Source organism: Sycon ciliatum, chromosome 7 (assembly GCF_964019385.1).
Source record: "Sycon ciliatum chromosome 7, ocSycCili1.1, whole genome shotgun sequence".
NCBI classification, from domain to species: Eukaryota; Metazoa; Porifera; class Calcarea; order Leucosolenida; family Sycettidae; genus Sycon; species Sycon ciliatum.
Window position 1 is genome coordinate 11,945,032 of NC_088649.1, and position 20,448 is coordinate 11,965,479.

The following is a 20,448-nucleotide window of genomic DNA, read 5'->3' on the forward strand; positions in this document are numbered from 1 at the left end:
TGAAGGAGTGAGGTTGTATGCAAGACCAACTCATCGTTCAATGCCAAGGAACACACGTCCCGAATCACCGGGCATGGAGATAAAAGGCTGGGCCCCATAGCCAAACATATCAGAGCCTCACACTTCCCTTGAAGGAGTGACGTTGTATGCAAGACCGACTCATCGTTCAATGCCAAGGAACACACCTCCCGAATCACCGGGCATGTTGTTACAAGGCTGTCCAACATAGTCAAACATATCGGAGCCTCACACTACCCTTGAAAGAGTGAGGTTGTATGCAAGACTTACTCATCGTTCAATGCCAAGGAACACACGTCTCGAATCACCGGGCATGGAGTTGCAAGGCTGTCCCACAAAGTCAAACATATCAGAGCCTCACACTTCCCTTGAAGGAGTGAGGCTGTATGCAAGACCGACTCATCGTTCAATGCCAAGGAACACATGTCCCGAATCACCGGGCATGGAGTTACATGGCTGGGCCGCATAGCCAAACATATCAGAGCCTCACACTTCCGTTGAAGGAGTGAGGTTGTATGCAAACTGACTCATCGTTCAATGCCAAGGAACACGTGTCCCGAATCACCGGGAATGGAGTTACAAGGCTGGGCCCCAAAGCCAAACATAGCAGAGCCTCACACTTCCCTTGAAGAAGTGAGGTTGTATGCAAGACCGACTCATCCTTCAATGCCAAGGAACACACGTCGCGAATCACTGGGCATGGAGTTACAAGGCTGTCCCACATAGTCAAACATATCGGAGCCTCACACTTCCCTTGAAGGAGTGAGGTTGTATGCAGGACCGACTCATCGTTCAATTCAAAGGAATATGCGTTCCGAATCACCGGGCATGGAGTTACAAGGCTGGGCCACTTAGCCAAACATATTAGGGGCTCACACTTCCCTTGAAGGAGTGAGGTTGTATGCAAACAGACTGATCGTTCAATGCCAAGGAACACATGTCCCCAATCACCGCGCATGGAGTTACAAGGCTGGGCCCCAAAGCCAAACATAGCAGAGCCTCACACTTCCCTTGAAGAAGTGAGGTTGTATGCAAGACCGACTCATCCTTCAATGCCAAGGAACAGACATCGCGAATCACCGGGCATGGAGTTACAAGGCTGTCCCACATAGTCAAACATATCAGAGCCTCACACTTCCTTTGAAGGAGTAAGGTTGTGTGCAAGACTGACTCATTGTTCAATGCCAAGGAACACATGTCCCGACTCACCGGGCATGGAGTTCCAAGGCTGTCCCACATAGTCAAACATATCAGAGCCCCACACTTCCGTTGAAGGAGTGAGGTTGTATGCAAACCGACTCATCGTTCAATGCCAAGGAACACATGTCCCGTATCACAGGGCATGGAGTTACAAGGCTGGGCCCCATAGCAAAATATATCAGAGGCTCACACTTACCTTGAAGGAGTGCGGTTGTATGCAACACCGACTCATCGTTCAATGCCGAGGAACACACGTCCCGAATCACCGGGCATGGAGTTACAAGGCTGGGCCACATAGTAAAACATATCAGAGCCTCACACTTCCCTTGAAGGAGTGAGGTTGTATGCAAGACCCACTCATCGTTCAATGCCAAGGAACACACGTCCCGTATCACCGGGCATGGTGTTACGAGGCTGTCCCACATAGTCAAACATATCAGAGCCTCACACTTCCCTTGAAGGAGTGAGGTTGTATGCAAGACCGACTCATCGTTCAATGCCAAGGAAAACGCGTCCCGAATGACCGGGCACGGAGTTACAAGGCTGGGCCCCATAGCCAAACATATCAGAGCCTCACACTTCCCTTGAAGGAGTGAGGTTGTATGCAAGACTGACTCATCGTTCAATGCCAAGGAACACACGTCCCAAATCACCGGGCATGTAGTTGCAAGGCTGTCCCACTTAGTCAAACATATCAGAGCCTCACACTTCCGTTGAAGGAGTGAGGTTGTATGCAAACCGACTCATCGTTCAATGCCAAGCAACACATGTCCCGTATCACAGGGCATGGAGTTACAAGGCTGTCCCACATAGTCAAACATATCATAGCCTCACACTTCCCTTGAAGGAGTGAGGTTGTATGCAAGACCGACTCATCGTTCAATGCCAAGGAACACATGTCCCGAATCACCGGGCATGGAGTTACAAAGGCTGGGCCACATAGCCAAACATATCAGAGCCTCGCACTTCCCTTGAAGGAGTGAGGTTGCATGCAAGACCGACTCATCGTTCAATGCCAAGGAACACACGTCCCGTATCACCGGGCATGGAGTTACAAGGCTGTCGCACATAGTCAAACATATCAGAGCCTCACACTTCCCTTGAAGGAGTGAGGTTGTATGCAAGACCGACTCATCGTTCAATGCCAAGGAAAACGCGTCCCGAATCACGGGCCACGGAGTTACAAGGCTGGGCCCCATAGCCAAACATATCAGAGCCTCACACTTCCCTTCAAGGAGTGAGGTTGTATGCAAGACCGACTCATCGTTCAATGCCAAGAAACAGACATCGCGAATCACCAGGCATGGAGTTACAAGGCTGTCCCACCTAGTCAAACATATCAGAGCCTCACACTTCCCTTGAAGGAGTGAGGTTGTGTGCAAGACTGACTCATTGTTCAATGCCAAGGAACACATGTCCCGAATCACCGGGCATGTAGTTGCAAGGCTGTCCAACATAGTCAAACATATCAGAGCCTCACACTTCCAAAAAGGAGTGAGGTTGTATGCAAACCGACTCATCTTTCAATGCCAAGGAACACATGTCCCGAATCACCGGGCATCGAGTTTCAAGGCTGGGCCCCATAGCCAAACATATCAGAGCTTCACGCTTCCCTTGAACGAGTGAGGTTGTATGCAAACCAACTCATCGTTTAATGCCAAGGAACACACGTCCCGAATCACCAGGCATGGAGTTACAAGGCTGGGCCACATAGCCAAACATATCAGAGCTTCACACTTCCCTTGAAGGAGTGAGGTTGTATGCAAGACCAACTCATCGTTCAATGCCAAGGAACACACGTCCCGAATCACCGGGCATGGAGATACAAGGCTGGGCCCCATAGCCAAACATATCAGAGCCTCACACTTCCCTTGAAGGAGTGACGTTGTATGCAAGACCGACTCATCGTTCAATGCCAAGGAACACACGTCCCGAATCACCGGGCATGTAGTTGCAAGGCTGTCCCACTTAGTCAAACATATCAGAGCCTCACACTTCCGTTGAAGGAGTGAGGTTGTATGCAAACCGTCTCATCGTTCAATGCCAAGAAACACATGTCCCGTATCACAGGGCATGGAGTTACAAGGCTGTCCCACATAGTCAAACATATCAGAGCCTCACACTTCCCTTGAAGGAGTGAGGTTGTATGCAAGACCGACTCATCCTTCAATGCCAAGGAACACATGTCCCGAATCACCGGGCATAGAGTTACAAAGGCTGGGCCACATAGCCAAACATATCAGAGCCTCACACTTCCCTTGAAGGAGTGAGGTTGCATGCAAGACCGACTCATCGTTCAATGCCAAGGAACACACGTCCCGTATCACCGAGCATGGAGTTACAAGGCTGGGCCACATAGCCAAACATATTAGAGGCTCACACTTCCCTTGAAGGAGTGAGGTTGTATGCAAGACCGACTCATCGTTCAATGCCAAGGAACAGACGTCCCGAATCACCAGGCATGGAGTTGCAAGGCTGTCCCACATAGTCAAACATATCGGAGCCTCACACTTCCCTTGAAGGAGTGAGGCTGTATGAAAGACCGATTCATCGTTCAATGCCAAGGAACACGCGTCCCGAGTCACCGGGCACGGAGTTACAAGGCTGGGTCCCACAGCCAAACATATCAGAGCCTCACACTTCCCTGGAAGTCGTGAGGTTGTATGCAAGACCGAATCATCGTTCAATGCCAACGAACAGACGTCGCGAATCACCGGGCATAGAGTTTACAAGGCTGTCCCACATAGTGAACCATATCAGAGCCTCACACTTCCCTTGAAGGAGTGAGGTTGTGTGCAAGACTGACACATCCTTCAATGCTAAGGAACACATGTCCCGAATCACCGGGCATGGAGTTACAAGGCTTCCCTTGAAGGAGTGAGGTTGTATGCAAACCGACTCATCGTTCAATGCCAAGGAACACACGTCCCGAATCACCGGGCATGGAGTTGCAAGCTTGTCCCACATAGTCAAACATATCAGAGCCTCACACTTCCCTTGAAGGAGTGAGGTTGTATGCAAGACCGACTCATCGTTCAATGCCAAGGAACAGACGTCCCGAATCACCAGGCATGGAGTTGCAAGGCTGTCCCACATAGTCAAACATATCGGAGCCTCACACTTCCCTTGAAGGAGTGAGGTTGTATGCAAGACCGACTCATCGTTCAATGCCAAGGAACACGCGTCCCGAATCACCGAGCATGGAGTTACAAGGCTGGGCCACATAGCCAAACATATTAGAGGCTAACACTTCCCTTGAAGGAGTGAGGTTGTATGCAAACAGACTCATCGTTCAATGCCAAGGAACACATGTCCCCAATCACCGGGCATGGAGTTACAAGGCTGGGCCCCATAGCCAAACATATCAGAGCCCTACACTTCCCTTGAAGGAGTGAAGTTGTATGCAAGACCGACTCATCGTTCAATGCCAAGGAACAGTTGTCGCGAATCACCGGGCATGGAGTTACAAGGCTGTGCCACATAGTCAAACATATCTGAGCCTCACACTTCCCTTGAAGGAGAGAGGTTGTATGCAAGCCTGACTCATTGTTCAATGCCAAGGAACACATGTCCCGACTCACCGGGCATGGAGTTCCAAGGCTGTCCCACATAGTCAAACATATCAGAGCACCACACTTCCGTTGAAGGAGTGAGGTTGTATGAAAACCGACTCATCGTTCAATGCCAATGAACACATATCCCGTATCACAGAGCATGGAGTTACAAGGCTGGGCCCCATAGCAAAATATATCAGAGCCTCACACTTCCCTTGAAGGAGTGAGGTTGTATGCAAGACCGACTCATCGTTCAATGCCAAGGAACACACGTCCCGAATCACCGGGCATGGAGTTACAAGGCTGGGCCACATAGTGTAACATATCAGAGCCTCACACTTCCCTTGAAGGAGTGAGGTTGCATGCAAGACCCACTCATCGTTCAATGCCAAGGAAAACGCATCCCGAATCACGGGCCACGGAGTTACAAGGCTGGGCCCCATAGCCAAACATATCAGAGCCTCACACTTCCCTTGAAGGAGTGAGGTTGTATGCAAGACCGACTCATCGTTCAATGCCAAGGAACACACGTCCCGAATCAACGGGCATGGAGTTGCAAGGCTGTCCCACATAGTCAAACATATCAGAGCCTCACACTTCCCTTGAAGGAGTGAGGCTGTATGCAAGACCGACTCATCGTTCAATGCCAAGGAACACATGTCCCGAATCACCGGGCATGGAGTTACATGGCTGGGCCGCATAGCCAAACATATCAGAGCCTCACACTTCCGTTGAAGGAGTGAGGTTGTATGCAAACTGACTCATCGTTCAATGCCAAGGAACACGCGTCCCGAATCACCGGGAATGGAGTTACAAGGCTGGGCCCCAAAGCCAAACATAGCAGAGCCTCACACTTCCCTTGAAGAAGTGAGGTTGTATGCAAGACCGACTCATCCTTCAATGCCAAGGAACACACGTCTCGAATCACTGGGCATGGAGTTACAAGGCTGTCCCACATAGTCAAACATATTGGAGCCTCACACTTCCCTTCAAGGAGTGAGGTTGTATGCAGGACCGACTCATCGTTCAATGCAAAGGAATACGCGTTCCGAATCACCGGGCATGGAGTTACAAGGCTGGGCCACTTAGCCAAACATATTAGGGGCTCACACTTCCCTTGAAGGAGTGAGGTTGTATGCAAACAGACTGATCGTTCAATGCCAAGGAACACATGTCCCCAATCACCGCGCATGGAGTTACAAGGCTGGGCCCCATAGCCAAACATATCAGAGCCTCACACTTCCCCTGAAGGAGTGAGGTTGTATGCAATACCGACTCATCGTTCAATGCCAAGGAACAGACATCGCGAATCACCGGGCATGGAGTTACAAGGCTGTCCCACATAGTCAAACATATCAGAGCCTCACACTTCCTTTGAAGGAGTAAGGTTGTGTGCAAGACTGACTCATTGTTCAATGCCAAGGAACACATGTCCCGACTCACCGGGCATGGAGTTCCAAGGCTGTCCCACATAGTCAAACATATCAGAGCCCCACACTTCCGTTGAAGGAGTGAGGTTGTATGCAAACCGACTCATCGTTCAATGCCAAGGAACACATGTCCCGTATCACAGGGCATGGAGTTACAAGGCTGGGCCCCATAGCAAAATATATCAGAGCCTCACACTTCCCTTGAAGGAGTGCGGTTGCATGCAAGACCCACTCATCGTTCAATGCCAAGGAACACACGTCCCGTATCACCGGGCATGGAGTTACGAGGCTGTCCCACATAGTCAAACATATCAGAGCCTCACACTTCCCTTGAAGGAGTGAGGTTGTATGCAAGACCGACTCATCGTTCAATGCCAAGGAAAACGCGTCCCGAATCACCGGGCACGGAGTTACAAGGCTGGGCCCCATAGCCAAACATATCAGAGCCTCACACTTCCCTTGAAGGAATGAGGTTGTATGCAAGACTGACTCATCGTTCAATGCCAAGGAACACACGTCCCAAATCACCGGGCATGTAGTTGCAAGGCTGTCCCACTTAGTCAAACATATCAGAGCCTCATACTTCCGTTGAAGGAGTGAGGTTGTATGCAAACTGACTCATCGTTCAATGCCAAGCAACACATGTCCCGTATCACAGGGCATGGAGTTACAAGGCTGTCCCACATAGTCAAACATATCAGAGCCTCACACTTCCCTTGAAGGAGTGAGGTTGTATGCAAGACCGACTCATCCTTCAATGCCAAGGAACACATGTCCCGAATCACCGGGCATGGAGTTACAAAGGCTGGGCCACATAGCCAAACATATCAGAGCCTCACACTTCCCTTGAAGGAGTGAGGTTGCATGCAAGACCGACTCATCGTTCAATGCCAAGGAACACACGTCCCGTATCACCGGGCATGGAGTTACAAGGCTGTCGCACATAGTCAAACATATCAGAGCCTCACACTTCCCTTGAAGGAGTGAGGTTGTATGCAAAACCGACTCATCGTTCAATGCCAAGGAAAACGCGTCCCGAGTCACCGGGCACGGAGTTACAAGGCTGGTTCCCATAGCCAAACATATCAGAGCCTCACACTTCCCTGGAAGGAGTGAGGTTGTATGCAAGACCGAATCATCGTTCAATGCCAACGAACAGACGTCACGAATCACCGGGCATAGAGTTACAAGGCTGTCCCACATAGTGAACCATATCAGAGCCTCACACTTCCCTTGAAGGAGTGAGGTTGTGTGCAAGACTGACTCATCGTTCAATGCCAAGGAACACACGTCCCGAATCACCGGGCATGGAGTTGCAAGGCTGTCCCACATAGTCAAACATATCAGAGCCTCACACTTCCCTTGAAGGAGTGAGGTTGTATGCACGACCAACTCATCGTTCAATGCCAAGGAACAGACGTCCCGAAACACCAGGCATGGAGTTGCAAGGCTGTCCCACATAGTCAAACATATCAGAGCCTCACACTTCCCTTGAAGGAGTGAGGTTGTATGCAAGACCGACTCATCGTTCAATGCCAAGGAACAGACATCGCGAATCACCGGGCATGGAGTTACAAGGCTGTCCCACATAGTCAAACATATCAGAGCCTCACACTTCCCTTGAAGGAGTAATGTTGTGTGCAAGACTGACTCATTGTTCAATGCCAAGGAACACATGTCCCGACTCACCGGGCATGGAGTTCCAAGGCTGTCCCACATAGTCAAACATATCAGAGCCCCACACTTCCGTTGAAGGAGTGAGGTTGTATGCAAACCGACTAATCATTCAATGCCAAGGAACACATGTCCCGTATCACAGGGCATGGAGTTACAAGGCTGGGCCCCATAGCAAAATATATCAGAGCCTCACACTTCCCTTGAAGGAGTGCGGTTGTATGCAAGACCGACTCATCGTTCAATGCCGAGGAACACACGTCCCGAATCACCGGGCATGGAGTTACAAGGCTGGGCCACATAGTCAAACATATCAGAGCCTTACACTTCCCTTGAAGGAGTGAGGTTGCATGCAAGACCGACTCATCGTTCAATGCGAAGGAACAGACGTCCCGTATCACCGGGCATGGAGTTACGAGGCTGTCCCAAATAGTCAAACATATCAGAGCCTCACACTTCCCTTGAAGGAGTGAGGTTGTATGCAAGACCGACTTATCGTTCAATGCCAAGGAAAACGCGTCCCGAATCACCGGGCACGGAGTTAAAAGGCTGGGCCCCATAGCCAAACATATCAGAGCCTCACACTTCCATTGAAGGAGTGAGGTTGTATGCAAGACTGACTCATCGTTCAATGCCAAGGAACACATGTCCCAAATCACCGGGCATGTAGTTGCTAGGCTGTTCCACTTAGTCAAACATATCAGAGCCTCACACTTCCGTTGAAGGAGTGAGGTTGTATGCAGGACCGACTCATCGTTCAATGCCAAGCAACACATGTCCCGTATCACAGGGCATGGAGTTACAAGGCTGTCCCACATAGTCAAACATATCAGAGCCTCACACTTCCCTTGAAGGAGTAATGTTGTGTGCAAGACTGACTCATTGTTCAATGCCAAGGAACACATGTCCCGACTCACCGGGCATGGAGTTCCAAGGCTGTCCCACATAGTCAAACATATCAGAGCCCCACACTTCCGTTGAAGGAGTGAGGTTGTATGCAAACCGACTAATCGTTCAATGCCAAGGAACACATGTCCCGTATCACAGGGCATGGAGTTACAAGGCTGGGCCCCATAGCAAAATATATCAGAGCCTCACACTTCCCTTGAAGGAGTGCGGTTGTATGCAAGACCGACTCATCGTTCAATGCCGAGGAACACACGTCCCGAATCACCGGGCATGGAGTTACAAGGCTGGGCCACATAGTCAAACATATCAGAGCTTCACACTTCCCTTGAAGGAGTGCGGTTGCATGCAAGACCCACTCATCGTTCAATGCCAAGGAACACACGTCCCGTATCACCGGGCATGGAGTTACGAGGCTGTCCCAAATAGTCAAACATATCAGAGCCTCACACTTCCCTTGAAGGAGTGAGGTTGTATGCAAGACCGACTCATCGTTCAATGCCGAGGAAAACGCGTCCCGAATCACCGGGCACGGAGTTACAAGGCTGGGCCCCATAGCCAAACATATCAGAGCCTCACACTTCCCTTGAAGGAGTGAGGTTGTATGCAAGACTGACTCATCGTTCAATGCCAAGGAACACATGTCCCAAATCACCGGGCATGTAGTTGCTAGGCTGTTCCACTTAGTCAAACATATCAGAGCCTCACACTTCCGTTGAAGGAGTGAGGTTGTATGCAGGACCGACTCATCGTTCAATGCCAAGCAACACATGTCCCGTATCACAGGGCATGGAGTTACAAGGCTGTCCCACATAGTCAAACATATCAGAGCCTCACACTTCCCTTGAAGGAGTGAGGTTGTATGCAAGACCGACTCATCCTTCAATGCCAAGGAACACATGTCCCGAATCACCGGGCATGGAGTTACAAAGGCTGGGCCACATAGCCAAACATATCAGAGCCTCACACTTCCCTTGAAGGAGTGAGGTTGCATGCAAGACCGACTCATCGTTCAATGCCAAGGAACACACGTCCCGTATCACCGGGCATGGAGTTACAAGGCTGTCGCACATAGTCAAACATATCAGAGCCTCACACTTCCCTGGAAGGAGTGAGGTTGTATGCAAGACCGAATCATCGTTCAATGCCAACGAACAGACGTCGCGAATCAACGGGCATAGAGTTACAAGGCTGTCCCACATAGTGAACCATATCAGAGCCTCACACTTCCCTTGAAGGAGTGAGGTTGTGTGCAAGACTGACACATCGTTCAATGCTAAGGAACACATGTCCCGAATAACCGGGCATGGAGTTACAAGGCTTCCCTTGAAGGAGTGAGGTTGTATGCAAGACCGACTCATCGTTCAATGCCAAGGAACACACGTCCCGAATCATCGGGCATGGAGTTACAAGGCTGTCCCACATAGTCAAACATATCAGAGCCTCACACTTCCCTTGAAGGAGTGAGGTTGTATGCAAGACCGACTCATCGTTCAATGCCAAGGAGCACACGTCCAGAATCACCGGGCATGGAGTTACAAGTCTGTCCCACATAGTCAAACATATCAGAGCCTCAGACTTCCCTTGAAGGAGTGAGGTTGCATGCAAGACCGACTCATCGTTCATTGCCAAGGAGCGCACGTCCCGAATCACCGGGCATGGAGTTACAAGGCTGTCCCACAGAGTCAAACATATCAGAGCCTCACACTTCTGTTGAAGGAGTGAGGTTGTATGGAAGTCCGACTCACCGTTCAATGCCAAGGAACACATGTCCCGAATCACCGGGCATGGAGTTACAAGGCTTTTCCACATAGTCAAACATATCAGAGCCTCACACTTCCCTTGAAGGAGTGAGGTTGTATGCAAGACCGACTCATCGTTCAATGCCAAAACCACACGTCCCGAATCACCGGGCATGGAGTTCCAAGGCTGTCCCACATAGTCAAACATATCAGAGCCTCACACTTCCTTTGAAGAAGTGAGGTTGTATACAAGACCGACTCATCGTTCAATGCCAAAACCACACGTCCAGAATCACCGGGCATGGAGTCACAAGGCTGCCCCACATCACGTAGTCAAACATATCAGAGCCCCACACTTCCCTTGAAGGAGTAAGGTTGTATGCAAGACCGACTCATCGTTCAATGCCAAGGAACACACGTCCCGAATCACCGGGCGTGGAGTTACAAGGCTGTCTCACATAGTCAAACATATCAGAGCCTCACACTTCCCTTGAAGGAGTGAGGTTGTATACAAGACCGACTCATCGTTCAATGCGAAGGAACACATGTCCCGAATCACCGGGCATGGAGTCACAAGGCTGCCACACATAGTCAAATATAGCAGAGCCTCGCACTTCCCTTGAAGGAGTGAGGTCATACGAAAATTGTATTCATCGCTCAATGCCAAGCAACACTTGTGTCCTTATATGCAAACATATCAGAGCCTCACACTTCCCTTGAAGGAGTGAGGTAGTATTCAAACTGAATCATTGTTCATTGCCAAGCAACATACGTCCCGAATCACTGGGCATGGAGTTACAAGGCTGTCCCGCGTAGTCAAACATATCAGAGCCTCACACTTCCCTTGAAGGAGTGAGGTTGTATCCAAACCGACTCATCGTTCAATCCCAAGCAAAACGCTTCCCTAATTACAAGGCATGGAGATACAAGGCTGCCCTCATATAGTCAAACATATCAGAGCCTCATACCTCCCTTGAAAGAGTGAGGTTGTATGCAGGACCGACTCGTTGTTCAATGCCAAGCAACCCACATCGTGGATGGAGTTACAAAGCTGTCCCCACATAGTCAAACGTATCAGAGCCTCACACTTCCCTTGAAGGAGTGAGGTTGTATGGAGGACTGACTTATCGTCCAATGCCAAGCAACACACGTCCCGAAATACCGGGCGTGGAGATACAAGGATGCTCCCACATAGTCAAACATATCAGAGCCTCACACTTCCCTTGAAGGAGTGAGGTCATACGCAAATATTTGGATTCATCGCTCAATGACAAGCAACACACACACACACCCTAATTCACTGGGAATGGGGTCCCAAAGTTGGCTCCTCAAGGTCAAACATATCAGAGCCTCACACATACTTTGAAGGAGTGAGGTTGTATACAAGACCCACTCATCGTTCAATGCCAAGGAACACACGTCCCGAATCACCGGGCATGGAGTTACAAGGCTGTCCCACATAGTCAAACATATCAGAGCCCCACACTTCCCTTGAAGGAGTGAGGTTGTTTGCAAGACCGACTCATCGTTCAATGCCAAGGAAGACACGTCCCGAATCACCGGGCATGGAGTTACAAGGCTATCCCACATAGTCAAACATATCAGAGCCTCACACTTCCCTTGAAGGAGTAAGGTTGTATGCGAGACCGACTCATCGTTCAATGCCAAGGAAGACACGTCCGGAATGACCGGGCATGGAGTTACAAGGCTATCCCACATAGTCAAACATATCAGAGCCTCACACTTCCCTTGCAGGAGTAAGGTTGTATGCAAGTCCGACTCATTGTTCAATGCCAAGGAACACACATCCCGAATCACCGGGCATGGAGTTACAAGGCTGTCCCACATAGTCAAACATATCAGAGCCTCACGCTTCCCTTGAAGGAGTGAGGTTGAATGCAAGACCGACTCATCGTTCAATGCCAAGGAACACACGTCCCGAATCACCGGGCATGGAGTTACGAGGCTATCCCACATAGTCAAACATATCAGAGCCTCACGCTTCCCTTGAAGGAGTGAGGTTGAATGCAAGACCGACTCATCGTTCAATGCGAAGGAACACACGTCCCGAATCACCGGGCATGGAGTTACAAGGCTATCCCACATAGTCAAACATATCAGAGCCTCACGCTTCCCTTGAAGGAGTGAGGTTGAATGCAAGACCGACTCATCGTTCAATGCCAAGGAACACACGTCCCGAATCAACGGGCATGGAGTTGCAAGGCTGTCCCACATAGTCAAACATATCAGAGCCTCACGCTTCCCTTGAAGGAGTGAGGTTGTATGCAAGACCGTCTCATCGTTCAATGCCAAGGAACACACGTCCCGAATCACCGGGCATGGAGTCACAAGGCTGTCCCACATAGGCAAACATATCAGAGCCTCACACTTCCCTTGAAGGAGTGAGGTTGAATGCAAGACCGACTCATCTTTCAATGCCAAGGAACCCACGTCCCGAATCACCTGGCATGGAGTTACAAGGCTGCCCCACATAGTCAAACATATCAGAGCCTCACACTTCCCTTGAAGGAGTGAGGTTGTATGCAAGACCGACTCAACGTTCAATACCAAGCAACACACATAGAGAATAACCGGGCGCGGAGTCACATGGATGTTCCCACCGTTCACAAAATACGAGTTACAAATGCAGTAGTGTTACGAGTAATAGTATAGACAGTAGATCAACGGATCGGCAAGATTGGCAAGATTACAAAATATTCTTACCTCAAGTTTTCCGGCGAGAATGACCGCTATCCTTCTTTTCTGCTCCTTTTTCGTGCTGTGTAACTAGTCTTTTGAGCCCCCGCACTTGGTGGTGTGATCAATCACTAAGATTTTACTTTTGAACATTCTGCCAAGACTGACTGGGTTTCAAGGCTGGACGTAGCCACTAGCTATTACACTGAGTAGCACTGTGTTGAAGTGCTACTGGGAAAGCGACTGTGGCCGTAATGGCAGAGGCCCACCAAATCAAAAAGGACAAACTTTTCTTGTTTTCGACTCAAGAAGAAGATGGAGCACCCGGAGTCGATATGCTATCCCGCGCATGCGTTCTTTGTTTTGTAGCGGCGTGAAGTCGCCGGCGCGGGAAAGTCTGAACCGGTCTCAACTGGTGTAAACCGGATTATACCGGTCATGGGCGGTCAAAAGCGGTCAAAACTGGATTAAATTTAGAGTGGTTGGACTGAGGTTGACACAGTGACAGGTTGAAACCGCTTTGAACCCAATGCGAATGGCAATGGTGGTGGCATCGATGGTTACATCGATGCCACCACCATTGCCATTTCGCATTGTGGTAAGTGCAGAGCAGGGAGTCGTATCGGGTTACTGGTGTAAGTGCGGTAACATTTCCCTTTACACAGGTTTGGATCACGAATACGAATGTACCCTGTTTCTAGAACTTACGTTACTTTCATCTGCTTGAAACTGCTAGCAGAACGAACAACACTGAACCACGAGTCATCATACCTTTCTAGGGGCTCCCGTAAGAAGACCATAGGTCTGTGGGAAACACCCTAGTAAAATAAATAAAATAATAATAATAATCACGTGACAAATCACGACACAGTGGGTTAGACAACACGTGTGCTTTGATTCCGGACGTTTTCTTCTTATCAGCTGCACTGATTTGCTCGGACCTCCGTGACCTCTCCCTCCATCTCCGTCATCATCGTCACCATCACCATCGCGTCCACAATCATCACTTCTCTTCCTCTCCCGCTAGCTCACCACCGGCCTCATCACCATCAGGGAGTCGTTTTACGACTCCCTGATCACCATCAATGTCCACCTCACCCTGGGCCTGGTCATCTTCTTCTACAACGTTACGTGAACATGGTGAACGTACTTCTAAAGACGTAGATCTACAGTGTGTACATTAATTTTTGTACAATCAATCATGTAGAGATGTACATGTAGATCTACGCGTATACGAGTAGTGCATCTTCTGTGCTAGCATGCTGAATCTGATCCTCCTCGTAGTGTAGATCTACGTCTACTCTATCCCACATCAGGCACATGCACCGCGCAATGCATGCATTATTATGACGTAAAATGTTTTTTTTATGTGCGAGTAGCTCGTACATAAAAATGTATGTTTTTCCAACATCCTGTCATCCTGGTCATGTCATGATGATAATGAAGTGATTTCAAAATTTAATAATTGTTGGTGTTCTTCTTTGAGCTGAGCTACATAGCATGCAGCAGCAGCAGTACAGCCAGTAGACTGTAAAAGTGTAATACAAGGAGTTTGATCGTTCAAGAACTACGACTATGGGGAACAATAGTAGAAGAAAAAGACGAAGCCAGAGTGCTCCGCCACCCCGCCGTACGCAGCGTGCTCGAGGAGCCAAACAGCAACGTCTCCACGATACCTCCAGAAAGGTAAGATTTGTATGGGTACACCATGTAACATTTATAGGTCGTTTGCGAGTCATGAGAATTTAGACACCACATTTTCATATTATCGCGATTGAAAGAATACTCGAACGTCTTAGATCCAAGCTACATCTTCCATCTTTTCTGGCTACATTGTGTTAGTTTGAGATGTCAACAAGGCAAGATAACGAACATCGATTTGTATCAATGGCTAGCTGTGTATGCCCTTGCAGCAATACATGACACGTCTGTAAACAGCTGTCTCTATGCACTAGTCAGGAGCTAGTTACATTATATTCAGATCCTTCTCATCAAGTGTGCTTAGTAGGGTAGCCAGTAGCTAATAGCCTTCTCTGGCTTGGCAAAAGATCAAAGGGTTGATGTAATGTCATGGTAGTTTGTTCAAGTGCAACTTGATGTTGGCTGGGTAATGGGAAAAGCCTATGAGCCCTGATTTACTATCCAACGTAAGATTTTTTTCCACATAGAATGTGCAATGGCCCATGGGTATCATGCGTACGGAGTGCTAAGGTAATGCCATACGTATGCCGCACGTGGCAACGGCATGCTGCTCTTGTAAATGACTGTGCATGATAAGAGACAGGGCACGGTACATAGTATACTTTGCATAGTGGCCAGGATACAACCGTCTTCTCTTACTCTTCTTTCTGTTGAGGGTGAAAATCATTAATGACATCATTAATGACATCATGTACCCGCTTTGTTTCGCTCATTAGAAATGCTGTAAGTCTACAAATGTTCGGCGCGTTTAAATGTCGGCCTGCCAGGGCTAAAACACATTTCGGCCTGCCAGGGCTAAAACACATTTCGGCCGTATATAAGAGGAGAGCTAGGTGAGGGCCCGTCGCTATGCGGCTCGTCATCATCATCATCATGGTCATGTTGCTGACCCAGTTGAGCTGGTAGTCTGGTGCACAGTCACCGTGTCATGGGTGAACACCCGCCATCACATGCGCCTGGCACACCTCCGGTCCTTTGTGCCCTGTCACGTGAAGATACGAAATTAAGCGCTGTGGACCATGGCTAGCGTCTTTCGCATACCAGTAGCTATGGGAATACTATACGGGCCATGTGGCCATGTTACTTGAGATACCTGATAGTATACGGGCCATGTGGCCATGTTACTTGAGATACCTGCTGTTCTTCTAAAAAAACCTCCATCTCAAGCTTCTTCATTGGGATTGATATTAATTTGATTTTGTTTGTTGTGGCAGCAGTCACGTCAGCGACATGACCTGGCCCGGATGGCTAATGATGAGTCATTCGATGCACTACGCCAGCTGGCCAAAGACACGCAGGAGAGAAGTGGAGAACATGGTGGACATACTGAGGTAATAGATCTTTCCCATAGCAATTGTGTACTATGCTGTATTTCTACTAGCTGCTGCAACTAACCGGCAGTTGGTGTTTTTCCTTCTTGGAATAGACTACAGCTACACCTTATCTCTGCCACAGTGGATACACTCTAGTCATACAGTAGTCATACAGTAGTCATGCAGTAGTCATGCATTCACCATACGATTAGGCATGGCAATGAAGTGTGCAGTTGTATCTCGTCTAGACAAGTGCTCATTTCTATGCCCAACTTCAGCCCAAGGTACCTGATGCCTTCAAAGTCAACCTAAATGCTGGGTACATGCTGGATACCTGCTGGGTATATGCTGGATACATGCTGAGTACATGCTGGGTACATGCTGGATACATGCTGGATACATGCTGGATACAGGCTGAGTACAGGCTGGGTACATGCTGGGTACAGGCTGAGTACAGGCTGAGTACATGCTGAGTACAGGCTGAGTACAGGCTGGGTACATGCTGGGTATATGGCTATTCTGTTGTGCGGATTATGGACAGTGAAGGGCTGCCTACTAACTGGCCTGAAAGCAGCGTATTTGGCAGTTTGGGTCGATTAGATACACCTTCAATCATCTATGGCATGGCGGCTTCAAGGGTGGCATGATTTCGTAGCTGACACCTTTTACACAAGTGTGTGCCCCCCCCCCCCCCCTCTCTCTCTTTCTCACATGCACGTGCTCTGCTTCTTGTTGGACTGGAATGAGCACACTGTTGTTTGTTTTCTTTGTCCTGACGATAGCTAAATGAGATCTTAATGTTGTTGGTGTTGTTGTTGTTGCTTCAGAGACGTGGATCATTGACCCGGCTTAATGGCGCAGCGACGGCAGCAGCAGTGGTCACACCGGTCGCCTTGTGCCAAACACCTCATCCGGAGAATCCTTTGTCCAACGCTGAGCTGAGTGCAGTCATTGGTGCTATGGACAGTCTTAGTCCGATCACACAACGGGACAACAGAACTACAGCTACAGCAGCAGCAGGAGCAACAACAAGAGCATTGGGAACGTCTTCAGCATTCTCTACGTCAGCTTCACCGCATGCCACTATTAGTTCGAGTAACAGGAACTTGGGGTATGGTGCTAGCGCCTGTGTCGCCGTCTCTGCCGCTACTGCTAGTCTTGCAGCAGCAGCTGGGGCAAGGACCACTGTTAGTCCGAGTGAACGATCCGTTGTTACGAGATCAGCAGCTTCTTTAGGACCAGTTGACTTAGTGGATTCACTCGAAAAACTTGGCTCTCTGGGCAGCAGCAGGTGAACTGTTGTTCCTAGTTGTTCGTAGTGTGTAGTGGCAATCTCTGCGTGTACTGTGTACTGTGTGTGCCGGTACAACATGTGCACCGCCGCTCAGTCACGGTGTGTCGGTGTGTTGCTTGCCTTTCAAGTTCCCAATCCCATGTGGTGGATTGGCTAAGAACTACAAGTAGATGGCTGTGTGGGTGGTGATACACAGATTGTATTCTGACGGGGCAAGGATTCTATGATAGGTGCTTCCATCAGTGTCGGTGAGGATGATGGCTGCCAGTGTGTGGTTGATGAACATCATGTCTATGTCCACAGCGATCAGCATTCTAATCACTCAGTCTGCAGCTCATAGCCTCAAAGTACGGCAGTACTCGGTGTATCCAGCACATGTTCTACATGTTGTGTACTAACATTACTACATGCTACTAGTTCACCAATACTGACCGGCAGAAGCAGTGGTGGCTAAGTATGTGGCATGACATGTACTCATCGTAGTCTTCTGCAACATCACTATTGCGTTTCGCTTGCAAGTGTTGAGTTGCTCTCACATTCAGCACAGACTTCTAGTCATTTACTCCGCCCCAGGCTGCTGCTGCTGCCGTGTGCTGCTGCTGCTGCTCATGGTGCTGCTGGTACTGCCCACATGCCATGTGACGGTTTAATGTGCAGCCAAGTGCTGCCTACTGCTCGGTGACTGTCTGTTGGCTATCGCGGTGTACTATGGGGTGTGAGCCTGTGTAGTGTGTAGTGTGTAGTGTGTAGTGTGACTGGCGCTAACTACAGTAGTGGTGACTGATGATTGTTTCCAGCCAATAATACATACCGTGGCCACCATACTAGCTATATGTAACACTATGTAACACTATGTATACGACTAATGTCTGTTATAATCCTCTACAATCATGTAGATAGTGACTGAGCCGCAGAGCGCGTGTGTTGTTTATTCTTCTCATGCACGTGTATCTGTACGCTGTCTGCCGCCGTATACACGCACGCACACGCACACTGTATTATCATCATTCATCATTCTGACGGTTGCTGTACTGCTCTGTAGGGATTAGGGCACTGTCATGGCAGCAGCGACTGTTCACTTTACATCTATGTACTAACGTGCCGGTAAATAATTCATTACAACCACACTTCAATTACAGCCACGCACTTCGGTCGTCTTCTGCTCTATGCTATAGCATATCAGATACAGCATTGTAGCTGCTGTCACCGCTGCTGCAGCTGCTGCTGCAGCTGCTGCTGCAGCTGCTGCTTTACTCTATCTCCACTGTAGGTACTCAATCTATTGGTAGGACTGTGTGTTTATCCCAATCCTGCAACATTGTCACTGTACAAGAGTACTTGGATCATTTCAAACATATTATTATCCTCTTCTCCAGGCAAAGTCGTATGAATACACGTGTTACGTGTATGAACACTGCAATGATTGTTCAGCCTGTTCAACAATCAACGTTTCGTCTTTTCTGTATTTGTGAATCAATCTTGAAAGACTATCATTGTGTTTTATAAGCATACGCACCACCGTGTGAAATTATAACTAACAGCAAGAGGACTGTAGTAGGTGTGTGGGAGTCGTAGCCCGCAAGACTGCACTTGGGATTTGCATTCTATGGGCCAGCTTCGTAGTGCACTGGCCTTCATGCAGCTTTAACTGGGCGGTTTTAGGGGGTATCGGCCATTGGGCGGCTCAATAGCCAATAGAGTCATCTTTCCTATATTCCTTTGGAATTTGTCTCAATCAGAGAGTCGTAAAGTGCAGGTATTTTACGACTCCCTGGTCTCAATTGACCATTCTCTGGCAGTTGAGCAAGTGCAAGTGTGTGTATGTCTGGATGGGGCAACACCATGATTATAGCTATTATTATAAGAACAGCTGAACAGCTGGACTGTACAGCTGGACTGTACAGCTGTACAGCTGGACTGTACAGCTGGACTGTACAGCTGGACTGTACAGCTGTACAGCTGGACTGTACAGCTGGACTGTAGACTGTACAGCTGGACTGTACAGCTGTACAGCTGGACTGTACAGCTGTACAGCTGGACTGTACAGGCCGTGGCAACGCAATACAATACAGTGCTGCTATGTGAAATCCAGTCGCGTCGTCGCTCATTATTATTAATGTTGCGCCTTGCACCATTTCACAGCCCACAGGTCTAGGGCTGTGCAACGCCCGACGCGTACTTGAGGGGTGCGACTGGATTTCATTGAGCAGCACTGTGATTGTCAGGTACTAATGGCTAGCAGTGCTATATGCGGGCATGCACCTAGAGACGCGTGGGTTGTCCCTGGATTCCTGGGAACCACCTACTGTCGTGGACATGGAAATTCGGTCGGAGGTCAAGCGGCCCAGGGCGTTGGCCATGCAGCCGTGAGTGCGCATACGATCAACAACTGCATGCAACGTTCTGTACGCGCTGGGGACGCGGGGCCCCGCATCATTCGACCGGATATGCATGTCCACGGCATCTTGCAGACAAGTAACAACAGCGATACTCACGACAATCACAGTAATAGATGGATACACAGTCATAGCAATATCCACCGTCCTTTTCACATGCTCCTACCCTAGCACTATAATTATTTCCTTGAATCACCCAATCAACATTAATCCTTTGTGTAAAAAAATGGGATTTCTGACACAATTTTGGGTCTGACTGTGGGAAGATTCGTGCATTCATTGTGGCTGACCACTGTGTTGGGAAAGTATTTCAGGCGGGCAGCATACACGCCTCCTTTAGTGTTACTATTACTGTCGAGCGCCGGAGACCGGAGCGCCGAAGAACGACCAGGCTAGAATTTCACCAAGCACAGCATACCAATGTATGTCCGGTGACTCAACTGTCCATAGACTGCAATACGTATCTAATATTGACTGAGTACGAGGCCAATATAGGAAATAAAAGCCGAGTAAAAGACCGAGG

General features: G+C 49.1%; 2 long non-coding RNA genes across 3 annotated transcripts in view; one reads left to right on the forward strand and one right to left on the reverse strand.

Moving 5' to 3' along the window:
- LOC135821914 (uncharacterized) overlaps positions 1-13,653 on the reverse strand; it is a 36,064-nt gene extending 22,411 nt beyond the window's left edge. Inside the window, exon 1 of the long non-coding RNA XR_010554409.1 lies at positions 13,249-13,653. This is a non-coding gene — a long non-coding RNA (uncharacterized LOC135821914). The remainder of the gene's footprint in view (positions 1-13,248) is intronic.
- Positions 13,654-14,640: 987 nt separating this feature from the next.
- Positions 14,641-18,206, forward strand: LOC135821000 (uncharacterized). 2 transcript variants are annotated; one of them, XR_010554270.1, is made up of 3 exons: positions 14,641-14,907; positions 16,137-16,253; positions 17,063-18,206. It is a non-coding gene; the product is annotated as an uncharacterized LOC135821000 (long non-coding RNA). The 2 variants fall into 2 exon arrangements; XR_010554271.1 differs by having other exon boundaries at positions 14,644-14,907; positions 16,140-16,253.
- Positions 18,207-20,448: the final 2,242 nt, after the last annotated feature.